We start from the raw sequence: 14,451 nt of genomic DNA on the forward strand, positions 1-14,451 counted from the left end.
ATTCTTCCTAAGAGCGGATTCCGGGTCTTCGAATGGTGGGACCAAAGGTGTATTTGATCCTCGAGTCATATAATACCTTTAAGAAAAAAAAACACGCATAAAAAGAACAAAAATGAAATAAATCGAAATTGAAAAATTTACGAGGGACTCGTCGAGTCAATTTGACTGGACTCGACAAGTTCAAGAGAAAATTTCAAAAATTAAATAAACTACTAAATAACTAAAACTAGATAACTAATTAACTAGAATGGTAACTTTGTGCATGATAAATCCTACACAAAGGATTGATAACTCTAGCAATTAAGATAACTAATTAAAACCATCTCCGGCAACATCGTCAAAAACTTGATGTGTGTAAAATGATCTACTTTAATCCTACCACTTCAAACACAAATAAACACACGAAAGACAATGTAACTATCGTTTAGCAATATAGTCCAAGTAAGTAGGGTAAAGAACACAGGAACGGTTACAGCCAAATTAAATACTAAAATTACCTAATTAAAACAAACAATAAAAGAATGGATTTTCTTTAGTTTTTCAAGACTAGAAACTTAACAATTAACTAATACTTTAAACAAGAAAAAAAAACAACTAACAGCTAAGGAAATTGAAGATAACTAGATTCAATAATAAAAGGGACATCTGTTTAGGTTCGACTGACTTGTTTCTATAGTTGATTTTATGGCAAGTGGAATCGATTATTTTGTCATTGGCTACCGATAAATGTGATTAGGCTCATGTTCACTATTACTAATCCTTAGAAAACAAATTAATTTAAACAATAGCCAATTGGTTAAACTAATGAATTGCCTAGTATTTTGATTTGGGTTAAGTAAGACTTGTAGTTTAGCTAATTAAATGACTAATTTAATGAACATCTTGTATGGTTGTTCATCACACAATCTTACACATTAACTTACCTGTTTTCTATTAATGTTAGGTTTATATTCACTAATATTAGGCACATAATATTGTTTTCGCATAAATCATATGAAGCAAGTAATTAAGAGGATGTTCATGCAACTTAATAGACTTGGTAATTAACAGAAAAATAGTTATTCTCAACACATAAAGATCGATTACAAGCTTAGCAAAACAGTTTTCACCAAATCACATAATCCACACCATAAAATTAAACTATATTAACAAGTCAATCTACCCTAAACAGAAGTTATGAGTTTTAGCTCATAATTACAGAAAACAATAACTCAAAAACGAAATCTAAAAGTAAAAGCATGGTTTTGTTCACTAGATTAAGAAGAAGAAGAGATATGTTGCCTTTAATCACTTTTCGAATTGAACTCTAGGGTAAAATCTTCGAACTCCAGAGCTTCAATAACCCTTCAATCGCAGCTGAGTTGCAAAAGGAATCCAGAAGAAGTTTTGTTTCAGGTTATTATGTTTGATTTATAATTTTCTGAAAACAGGGGCGACTCGTCGAATCCATAGGCTGACTCGGCGAGTCCATCACTTAATTCTCATGGGCGGCAAGTCTTTAAGTCTTCGCGAACATTCGTTTCTACTCGGTGAGTATATGGCCAACTCGCCGAGTTCTTCATTCTTTTAGCCTTAATTTCTTCTTTGTTTGCTTCCCCGAGCTTCTGTTTTCTAATCCATCTTCCTTTTTAACTCGATCATGTCTTTAAGGCTGCAAATACAATTTGAACACAATTAAGTACCTTTTGTTCAATAGTTAGGACAAATTAGCCAAAAAGTATAAAGATTTTAGACACAGTATGTAACTAAATATACACATATCAAAATACCCCACACTTGAATTTTGCTTACCCCCAAGCAAAACTAAATTTTAACACACTAATATCACATAAAACAATCCTAATCAAACCCAGCCATTATGCCAAGACCGCAACGAATGCATTTGTGTCTAAAATTTCTCCTAAGGACCCCCCTCAATTCTAAATACTCACAATCCTCATAAACACTGGCTCACTTCTTTGGAACAACGCTCATTTATGCATCCCTCCAAATCCATCTGCAAAAAACTCTCTTAACCTCAAGGTATTTTTGGTTAAGCTACCTAATCACACATAATCTAGAAAACTCACACTTTTGATACCACAATGGAGCGCTTTGAATTCTTCACTTTCTTGAACATTTGATCTTTGATTTCTTGAATTCATAACCATTTTGTTTGGTTTTTGGTATCTTCAACTTTTGAATTCTTCAGAATTTTGATATCCAATTTTATTATTTTATGGCTCCAAAACTCTTCCAACTTTTTGGAAATCTCTCTCTCTCTCTCTCTCTCTCTCTCTCTCTCTCTCTTTAATATCTCACTTTTTTTTCACTCAATCTCTACATGCTTACGCAGGGGAGCTTAACTTCAACCCTTATTGGTTAAAGGTACTAGTCTTCCTGGATACATTTCAAGTACACGATGCTAAACATGTTACGTCCTTCAAATTAAGCGAGGTTGTGTTTTTGTCCCATGATTTCACTAGAATAAAAGAGGCCACAAATGCATTATAACGTGTATAAGCTCAACTAAAAATTTGGGTCTTCAAAGAATCATCAAACATAATACTAGCATGAACCCTAATTGCTTTTACCAAAATTTTCTAAATTAAACCCTAGCAATTTTTATGATTTTTTTTTTTAAATTAACCTAATATTCTAAATTTGACTAAATGTGACCAACCCTCTACCCCACACTTAATTTATGTAATGTCCCCATTGCATATTATGCATGATAAAAACATAAAAGTAAAGAGGGAACAGGAACAAACTTTCCTGTGATAGTAGTGGTGAGGTTAATCTTCTTCATGTAGAGTTTCGTCTTCAATTGACTTTAGGAATGGGAACAGCTCATCCAAACCTCGGGTGTCAAATCTCGTGTGGTTGACAGCTCCAAATATATAAGAAAAACTCTTGGAAATACTCAAGGAAATAATCTTCAAAGAATATGACTAATGCCCGTATCAAATGTGATCAAAACGTGAACTCGATAATAGAATAATGAGTGACTCGTCGAGTTCTTATGAGGACTCGCTGAGTTGTAGCGTAAATGATAGAAAAATCGTGTTTTCTCACTTGGACTCGTCGAGTCCTAGATGTGCACTCGACGAGTAGGCGCTGTATGGAAAAATCATCTTCTGCTTCAGGTCTGGTTCTGGTGTATTTGGCCAACATCAAGATGACACTCCCCCTTATTTTTTTTCTTCAGTAAATAGGCACTCTTTAACCCCTTTCATGATTGGACTCATAGTTGGACTCAAAACTTTTATTTTCTTATCTAGACTTAACTCTTCACGTTATTCCCTCACGCTCTATATTCTTGCATTCATACCCTTATCATGATTCTTTTGACAAGAAATTGAAGAAATCACGAGAATGGAGATGCTTGCTTGAGAGAAACCTTTGCTCGTTGAGTGGTAGGCGGTGGTGGCTGGATGAATAATGCTTTAACTTTTAGGATTAAAACCCTAACTCACAGAGTGTAAAAATTATTATTTTTTCTGGTTAAAATGTCGACGCGTCGAGTAGGTTTTTGATTTTGAGGAAAAGTCGTGAATTCTCAAATGGACTTGTCGGTTTTTGGACTCGTCGAATCATTGACTCTATTTGAAACTTTTTGTTTTTCTTAAATTTAATCCACCACACCCCCCCAAAAAGAAAAACGAAAAGGAAAAGGTAAAAAGAAAGCAAACTCAAATGATGGGTTGCCTCCTATAAGCGCTTCTTTTTTAGGAGTCTTTAGCTGGACTCATTCCCGCTCTATGTTACAACAGCTTTCTCCAACTGCAATCCTGCTTCTAGTCCTTCATCATTTGGTATTCCCTCTTCGTATCTCTTGACCCTATGCCCGTTGGCCTTGAAACTCGACCCATCGTTACTACATAGCTAAATTACCCCATATGGGTAGACATGTTTGATTGTAAAAGGCCCGGACCAGCAAGTGCGCAATTTTCCCGGAAAGAGCTTAAGTCTTAAATTATATAAAAGAACCTTTTTCCCTTCTTCAAACTCCTTATTACCCCTTAACCTTGCATCATGTCATTTCTTAGTCTTGTCTTTATAGATTAAAGATCTAGTGTATGCTTCATTTCTAAGTTCCTTAAGGGCATTCATTTGCATCAACCGGTTAGCACGAAGTACGGTTAGGTCAAAATTACATAACTTTAACGCCCAAAATGCCTTATGCTCAAATTCAACGAGTAAGTGGAAATTCTTTCCATAAACTAACCTATATGGTGTAGTATCAATAGGTGTTTTAAAATTTGTTCTTAATGCCCAAAGCGTATCATTAAGCTTGTCCGACCACTCCTTTATATTGCTTCCAACCAATCGCTCCAATATTCGCTTTAATGCCGAGTTTGTAACTTCGGTTTACCCACTTGCTTGTGGGTAGTATGATGTTGAAAATCTATGGTGTACACCATATTTTTGTAACACGATAGACAATTGATCATTTGCAAAATGGGCTCCCCGATCACTAATTAGAGCCTTAGGAACACCAAATCTTGAAAACAATTTCTTAAGGAAGTGCACCACCATACGAGCATCATTAGAAGGTAATGCTTGTGCTTCCGCCCATTTAGACACATAATATACCGCCACCAATAAATATTTATTTACTGTATACATTGGGAATGGTCCCATAAAGTCAATCCCCCATACATCAAATATTTCACAAACGTGAATCCTATTTTGGGGCATCTCATTTCGGGATGAAATATTTCCCGGACTTTGACATGAATCACACTCCTTCACGTATTGAGCGACATCTTTAAAAATTATAGGCCAATAAAAACTCGTATCAAAACCTTTTTATCCGTGTATTGTGCTCCATGATGTCCTCCGGTGGGCCCGCTATGACAGTATCTCAAAATCTCTCAACTTTCTTTCCTGAATACGCATCTTCTTATCATACCATCGCCACAACTTCGAAAGAGGTATGGTGTAACACCTGATCTCAGGTACGTATTTAATTTCAAGTCAAATATCATATTTTACTCTTGGACTCGGCGAGTTGGGGGCTCAACTCGTCGAGTAGGATCGACTCCGGGTGGGGGGATTAAGTGACCTACTCGACGAGTCGGAAGACAAACTCGATGGGTAGGAGATGTCTGGGTGAAACCCTAAGTTGGAGGATTTGCACCCTATTTAAACATCTTATGAGGCTTCCACCCCAGCCTCCATCACCTCCAGAGCATTACACCCAAAACCCTAATCCTCTATAAGTGAGCTTGAGCTTTCTTGGTTGTTTTGAGTGTTTCTTGGTGTGTTTTGAAGCTAGAGCAAGAAGTGGAAGATAGAAGACCCAAGGGGGAAGGAATAGAGCCAGGATCAACAACATTTTCTCCTTACTTTCTGGTAATCAAGCTTCATACTTGACTTGTAGTTTCTTAGATCTCTTTGTGGTCATTTTCATGGAGTTTTCGGTCCAAGTAGCTTGATCCTTGGGACTTGGATGTCCTAAGTTAATATATCTTCAAATCTGGAACCTTGGAGGGTCCTCATGGAATAAAGGTGCCATCTTTATGGCCATGAGAACCCCATGTATGAAATAAACCCCATTTTTGGTCCTTTAAGCATAAAAATCCCATGCATGTATGTAAAGTTCATGACTTTGCGTGTTATAACGACTTAAGGAGCCCATATCTACCGGTTGGATTAGAGTTGTGCATCATAAACCAAGTTTTGGTCATGGACATTAGTCGACTCGGCACGTCGTTCATGGGAATCGGTAAGTCGGGGGTTTGGGTTTCCAACCTTCTATGATTCGATGGAATCCAGTTAGTCTAGAAGGGATTTAGATGAGTCCAGAGGAAGGACTCAGCAAAATGGACATAACTATCGACCTGGAAGCCATGGGACTCGGCGAGTGTATGAACACACTCGGCGAGTCCAAGGCCATCTCCCAACCCATGAAGATGGACTCGACGAGTTATTCATACAACTCGGAGAGTCAAAGACTAGACACATTCATATGACGAAGATAAACTCGACGAGTTCAAGGAAGAACTCAACGAGTGAGTTGAAGATTATCCCGATGATATGATTGAAGGAGAACTCGTTGAGTTCTTGCTATACTCGACGAGTTGATTCGGGCCGAGGGACAAATGAAGGGATAGGGATCCGGTGAGTTGGCGAGCCAACTCGGCGAGTTGAGTCAACTAGAAGTTGACTCTGATCAGGATATTGACTTTGGACAGGGGTAAATTAGTCATTTTACGCTAATATCAGTTACCAGTTCTTGACTATGGGTCTTTATGGAAATTATAGTTAGAGAGTCACCGGAGCAGCAGACAGGGATTTCTCACTTAGAGTTTCAACAGCCAGTCACATGAGGTACCCTTCCCTTTAGTAGGAACGGGTCTAAGGCACCAAGGTCGGCCCGTAGCATGTTATGATTAGTATTTGAATGTGAGCGGGGCCTGTATCTTCCAGTTAGCTAAGTGTAGGCTGAGCCCGTATTTCCCGGTAGCGGAGTTTGATTGTGATATGAGTCTGAATGATAGATCTAGTTATACTTGTTGTTTGTGTGATACTTATATGTCTGCCTAGTAGCTAAGTATGGGCGAGGCCCGTATCTTATAGCAGCCGAGTGTGGGCAGGGCCCGTATCTCGAGTACCTGAGAGTGGGCGGGGCCTGTATCTCAGAGTTAGCGGAGTGTGGACGGGGCCCGTATCTCCTAGTTAGTGGAGTGTGGGCGGGGCTTGTATCTCCATGAGTGTGGGCGGGGCTCGTATCTTCTAGTTGCATGTTATATGTGTATGGTATGTGGTAGTTTAGGGGAGCTCACTAAGCTTCGTGCTTACAATTTCATTTTTGGTTTCAGGTACTTCAGCTAGCAAAGGGAAGGGCTCGACACACCACAATTTCTCTTAGCCTGGGAGCTTACTCTGATATTTATTATGAAACAATTATATGTTGACAGATTTTATGAGATTTGAGATACATGTTTGATGAATTGATTTTATGATGATAATATTATGTTTGTTAAATGATTTTTAAAATGAAATTTTTGGCTTGTACTTTTAGGATGTTTGATATGGATCATCTCAAAAGTAATACTTAATTTTAGAAAAGAATTTCTTCTTTTACCATGAAGTGACACTTCTCTCAATTTAGGACTAGATTTGTCTTCTCACATCTTGCCAACATTAGGTCTAAATTAGATAAACAATCATAAAAAAGGACCCAAAAACCGAGAAGTCATCCATGAAAACCTCCATAAATTTCTCGATCATGTCGTGGAAGATAGCCACCATACATCTTTGGAAGGTATTCGGTGCATTGCATAACCCAAGAAAGTGTAAATCATTTGTTTTTATAGTGATCAGTTGTTGGTCAGGTTTGGAGTCGGGTTGGGCATTGGCTTGACTTGGCTCTTCTTGTATTTTCTTCTATCCGATACATGGTGGATTGGGTGGATTCTAGACTGACGATTCATATGGAGCGTTTGATTGTAGAGTCAATGTTCATGGTGGTCATATGAGTGCTTTGGACGTTTCTTAATGGTTTACTTTTTAGTAATGATAAACCTAAAAAATATAGATTTTTTTATTCAATTGTGGAACTTTCTTTTTGGAGTTTTAAGGCTAGGGATATTTGGATGATGTGGTTACAAAATCCAATTCGATATTAATTTATATTTTTCTCTAGCTCCTTGCTAAAGGTTTCAGTTTTTTTTTAATAATATGATATTGTTGTTCTAATATTTTTTTTTCATTTAATCATTGATATATTTTAGGCTGTAGGGAATGGTAACACTCTTATCACATTATCATATAGTTTTTATTTTTTATTATTTTATTATTTTTTATTTATTATTTCACATAGACTTAGCATGTCCAACAAAAAAAAAAGGTAGGGGATGCTAGTGTGTTAATTTAGTAGATATGATTCGGAGAAAAAAAGAGAATAATAGCCAAAAACTAATCATAAATCACCAATCCACTCTCTCGCTCTTTAAGCTGATAGCAAGGTGCTCAGCCAGGGGTGAAGGGTAGCAAGCTCTCCTAGCGCTCCCATTCCACGTAGCCCTATAGTAGATTTAATAGGTTTTATTTAAGATTTATGACATGATTCATCATTCAAGTTACATCAATGTTATCATTTACTCATCTAAATAGAGTTTAATGGTTTTTTTAAACAATCGTCCCTCTTAACAATTATATTTGCCACGTGTGGAATATATTTATTAAGTTTTGTATGTAATGAGAAGTTTGTTATTCATGTAGAGAATATGTTAGACTAAAGAAACACATTTCAATTGCAAGAGAAGCCAAGTATGTCACTTATTATATATATATATATATATATATATATATATATATATATATATATATATATATATATATATATATATATATTAAATACCAAAATGGGTTTGTGAGGAGAAGTTACTATTCATTTCAAATGAATTCAGCCGTTTAATTTGAGAAAATAATACTTATAAGCAAGGTTGTAGAACTCTATATAGTTTTGATTCTTTTTATAGCAAACTTTTATATTTACATATTTTCCCATCAACTAATTTTGAAATAATAATTTTCATCCCTAATTATTATAACGTTATATAATTGGTATTTTGTAAGTTGCAATTTCGGTCTCTTATATTTTAAAGTTACATTTTTCGTCCAATTTTTTAATATTTATTTTCATTAATACTTATTTTTATTAAATATATTAATTTTTATTAATTGACTTTTAGTATTCTACCAAATATGATATATTTTAAAATTTATTTTTGTGCACCTATTTTATACATAATTGTTAAGATAGAAACTTTATTTTTATATTTTTGTGGTACAATTTGCAAAAGGTTACATTGGGACCTCTAATAATCTTAGCACCCTGCTTATGTTTTTATTTTTTTTGAAGATGATAAAAGATTAAAAAACATTTGACTATAATTATAGTTGTTTTGTTGTTTGATTTGACTAAAGATTGCCACCATAAAACAGTGTAAATTAACATTATTGTGGTAGAAAATAACATTGTAGTTTGTAATTTTGGAATATGGTTGAAAGTAACTATGTTGAAAGTTGTCTCAAATTTTTTCCTAAAACCTTATCCATGTCGGCCTGCAATTGCCAACATACCGGGCTTCCGCAGCATCGCGTAGATGGTCCAAACTCTAGTTTGTTCTAATTATCATCATCCTATTATTTTTGAATAATTTCTTTCTTTGAATAAAAAAAAGGATTTCCTTCCAAAATAAAGTTAATTGCAATGACATATCCGATGTTTAAAATAAAACAATTGTTTTTTTTTTGTTTTTTTTTTCAAAAAGATAACTAAAATTGTTACAGATCTTGAGTAACACCCTCATAGCCATGTAAGGATTACGAATTACGTTTTGTATTTGATTATGGGTTACCTTATTTATTTTTTTTAAATTCATAGCCTTCTTTTTTTTAATTCTTAGCAGTGGCCTCATATATTGGATGTGTTCGACAAGAATAGCTGATAACAGGTAGCTTGTAGTCGGTAGCGGATAGCTTCTAGCTAGTAGCGTTTTATAGTTGTTCTTATACATAATTGTTAAGATAGAAACTTTATTTTTATACTTTTGTGGTACAATTTGCAAAAGGTTAGATTGGGATCTCTAATATTTTTAGTAGGGATGAGTATCGGAACCGGGTACCCGTTTTTGGAACTGGAACCGCCTCGGAACTGTCGGTTCTAGAACTGGACTGCCTTAAGCGGTGCCGGTTTTGGTTTCTAAAGTTATGGAACCGCCTTAAGTGGTTCCGGTTCCGGTTCCAATTCTCATTTTTTCCGAACCGCTACCCGCTGGATACCCGTCGAAATCGGTTATATATATATATATATATATATATATATATATATATATATATATATATATATATATATATATATATATATATATAATAGTATTTAATATAAATATGTGTGTTACTTAAACCGGTTTAGAATATATTGGTCCGATTTTGTCCCTCTTTGTTACGAATTGATTCGATTTGGATCGAACTAAGTTGCGGTTTTATCGACAAAAGTTAATAAAATTAATGTAACCAGGTTACCTGCTCCCGGAACTGGAACCGGAAACGCCGGTTCCGAGACTGGTTCCAAAAATTTAAGAACCGCCTAGAGCAGTTCCGATTCTGGTTGTAACTTTCTAGGAACCACCGGTTCCGGTTCTCGCCAAATGAGGCGGGTACCCGCCTATGCTCATCCCTAATTTTTAGCACCCTGCTTATGTTCTTATTTTTTTTGAAGATGATAAAAGATTAAAAAACATTTGACTGTAATTATAGTTGTTCTGTTGTTTGATTTGGCTAAAGATTGCCACCATAAAACAGTGTAAATTAGCATTATTGTGGTAGAAAATAACATTGTAGTTTGTAATTGTGGAATATGGTTGAAAGTAACTATGTTGAAAGTTGTCTCAAATTTTTTCCTAAAACCTTATCCATGTCGGCCTGCATTTGCCAACATAGCGGGATTCCAAAGCATCACGCAGACAGTCCAAACTTTAGTTTGTTCTAATTATCATCATCCTATGATTTTTGAATAATTTCTTTCTTTGAATAAAAAAAGGATTTCCTTCCAAAATAAAGTTAATTGCAGTGACATATCCGATATCCGATGTTTAAAATAAAACAATTTATTTATTTTATTTTTTTTGCAAAAAGATAACTAAAATTGTCACAGATCTTGAGTAACACCCTCATAGCCATGTAAGGATTATGAATTACGTTTTGTATTTGATTATGGGTTACATTTTTTATTTTTTTAAATTCATAGCCTTCTTTTTTTTAATTCTTAGCGGTGGCCTCATATATTGGGTGTGTTCGACAAGAATAGCTGATAACAGGTAGCTTGTAGTGGGTAGCGGATAGCTTCTAGCTAGTAGCGTTTTGTTAAACGCTATGGGCGTCTTCGACACGAAGCGTTTGAGATCTTCTAGCTTCTAGCGTTTAACAAAACGCTCCGTTTTAAACAGAAAGTCTCGTTTCGGCACTACAACCCTCTAGCGTTTAGTTTAAACAAAACAATTCAAATTCAAATACTATTTCATGTAGCGTTTACCCACTACCCGCTATAAGCTACACACTAATTTTGCCGAACACACCCTACGTGAAGTAACAATTGGATTCGGAGCGTTTTGTTTAAATTAAACACCAGAAGCTCGTTGTACCAAACGAGACTTTCTGTTTGAAATAGTGCGTTTTGTCAAACATAAAAAACTAGAAGCTCTTAAACGCTCCCAAACGTTCCGTACCAAACATGCCCATTATTAACCTCATTTCATTCTTCTATTGATTTCTTGTTCTGCAATATGGTTTTAGTATTTTTATTGTATAAGTTATTCATCAAAGTATGTCTCATGTATGTAGATTTTCGAAGTAGGTTTGGTTAAAATGAAGTGTGCAATTTTGTTTTGAAATGTGTGTGTGTGAGAGAGAGAGAAAGAGAGAGAGAGAGAGAGAGAGAGAGAGAGAGAGAGAGATGTCATTTTATATAAGATTAATACAGAAACCAACTAAAACCGTTGACAGACTTAGGTTAGAATGAGTGTCTCTTCCCACCAGCTCGCCAAGGATGCCAAGACCATCCCCATTAAACATGCTAAAAGCCTCACCAAAACCGTGTAACAAGAGGAAAGAGAAGAGAAAAGGTTGTAATGGTCTGTTTTTTTCCAAAATAAAACTTATTAAAATAATATATCATTAGATTCTCCCACTTTCTAACTTTTACAACTTGGATACTATCATTCTCTCCATCTTGCTTCAAAAAATTTAATGTGACAACATGCTACACATGCTACCACTTTTTTCATCCTTACGGACGAAATTGTGATAAAAAAAATACTTTGAACTGAAATCGTTATACTTTGTAAAATACAATGACAATTTTTGCATCCTACTCTAAAATTTATATTCATATTTAATATAATAATTTATATGAAATATAAAAAAATAAAATCCAATCTAATAGAATAATATCAAACAATGATGATCCATTACCTCACTAATATTTTAGCATATCTCCAATTATTTCATATCAAGACGAAACACAAAGAAACCGTTTATGAAATTAGTTTTCTCAAAACATAAACTTCCATATCATAAATCAACCAAATCAACGAAAAGTACAATTAAATTCCAATCATGACCCTTGTTCAAAAACAACGTTAAAAGTGATGACACTAGCCGTCCTCTCCAATGTTACAACTTGCAACATAAAATCATGTGCTTAAAATCCCACTATGCATTAATCTGCTTCTAAGAAACCACCGTTTTCCTTAATTAATTTATAATTACTTTTCTATAGAATTATCCGTATAAGGTGCATGAACCTTTCCCAATTCTCCCACCTATATAAACGTCTTCTCAATTATCAACAGAAATACAGTATCAGATTTTGCTCAGATTACACCCGAACTTAAACTATTTGATTCCATTTTGTTTAAAGATTGATGGGAAGTAATGGGTTTGATTCCGATTTTGCTCTTCTTGAATCTATTCGCCGTCATCTGTTAGATGATTCCGCCATGAATTCCGACAGTAGAGCTCCACCGATGTATTGCCGGACTAACAACTTGCTTCCTTGCTTTTCCGACACCTGGGGTGAATTACCCTTGAAACAGAATGATTCTGACGACATGTTAATAGCTCGGTTTCTTCACGAAGCGTTGGATTTTGAATGCTTCCCGTCTCCGGCAATGACGATGGAACCGATTACAGCCACTGTTAAGTCTGAGCCTGAGAATTTTGTGGGATCGCCGGTGATGTCCAGTTATCAAGCGGAATCTCCGCCGGAGACTTCGGGAGTGGATGGTGTGAACCAGCAGACAGGGAAACATTACAGAGGTGTGCGGCGACGGCCGTGGGGTAAGTTCGCGGCGGAGATTCGGGATCCGGCGAAGAACGGTGCTCGGGTGTGGCTGGGGACATTTGAGACGGCGGAGGACGCGGCGTTTGCTTATGACAGGGCAGCATATAGGATGCGTGGTTCTCGTGCTTTACTAAATTTCCCACTCCGAATTAATTCCGGCGAGCCGGAGCCAGTAAGGATAACCTCAAAACGGAAGTCAACATCGCCGGCAAGCTCATCGGAAGATGGATTGCCAAAGAGGACAAAGAAGGTGGCAACAGATCTACGTGGCAGATAGTTAGCGGTTGCTCTTTGCTGACTAGGACTGTTGTTCAATTTTTGTTTAGCTTCCTTTTTTTTATCGCGTGTAAATGGCTGTGTTTTGTGCGTAAATGACAAATTTATTCTTTCATTAATTATAGGAACTCCAATTATTAACGAAAATTCACTGAACGGATTTACACATTCAACAGGAAATAATTCATTAATTAAAGAAACACTGTTCAACATATTTAAGAACATTAAACATGATTGTTATTTTTTCATTTGAATTTACAAAGTTTGTTTTTCAAAACATAAAATAATCTTAAGATATATAACGAGTCGATGCTTGCAAGTTTTATGTATGAAAAGTGAAAAATATTCTGAAAATTGTGGTGCATGAGTTTGGAAAATTTTGACTCACAACTTAAATTAGAGTGGAATAAACTTAAATGTATGAAAACGTGGTTGATATCGATCATGACTTGTGTTTTTTAAGCATTATTGATATTAGAAACAATTATTTTATTTATAATTTTTTATAAAATACTGCGTAATATCAAGGGACAAACGTAGGGTTTCTAGAAGATGACGACAGACAAGGTAAATCTTAATAATTATAAAAAAAAGTTATTCGAATATTTAATTTTCATTAATTCATAGAGGATTTTGAAAAAAAGGAAAATAACCGGCGACTTGTAGGCCACGTGCAAGTAGTAAATGTTCACGACTTCTATTCTTCTTGACTTTTGCTTTGACAAATATAAAACTCCAATTAATATTTGGCTTTGGGAAAATAACCTATGAGTTTAAAGAGTTTTCAAACCGTTTTAAAAACTTTCAATCATATTTTGTTTGTTAAAAAAAACCATTTAATTTAACATTTTATTTATAAAATCCAACTAAGTTACACTTTTGTTCAATTCTATGGAAATCAAAGAAGACAAACAGATGACTTGACTTATTATCATATCAGAAAAATGACTTTAAGACCAACGAAGTTTCCAAACTGATCAAAACACCTGAATCATATTTTGTATGTTCAAAAAAACTTAACGAACTTAACCTTTTGAACATACAAAATATAATTAGGGTTTTTTGAACGGTTTAGAAACTTCGTTGTCATCTTTTAGAAAAAATGTTAAGTTCGTTGGGTTTTCTTGAACTGACAAAACATGATTGAAATTTTTTGAATAATTTGGAAACTTCGTTGGGCTTGTAAGTCATTTTCCATTTTGATTCATACGATTAAGAAAGTATTTAGAGACTAAAGTTCTTCACTTTGTATAGAGATTCTTAAATGGGTATTCAACTTCAGCTATAATACAGAAAAAAAAAAAAAAACATTTTTATTAGTTTTATTGGTTCTCCTT

The 14,451-nt window shown here is 35.1% G+C and overlaps 1 pseudogene; it reads left to right on the plus strand.

Moving 5' to 3' along the window:
• Positions 1 to 12,337: 12,337 nt before the first annotated feature.
• LOC145000560 (ethylene-responsive transcription factor 1A pseudogene) lies at positions 12,338 to 13,233 on the plus strand (annotated as a pseudogene).
• Positions 13,234 to 14,451: the final 1,218 nt, after the last annotated feature.

Source organism: Lactuca saligna, chromosome 6, assembly GCF_052625555.1.
Source record: "Lactuca saligna cultivar CGN05327 chromosome 6, ASM5262555v1, whole genome shotgun sequence".
Lineage (NCBI taxonomy): Eukaryota > Viridiplantae > Streptophyta > Magnoliopsida > Asterales > Asteraceae > Lactuca > Lactuca saligna.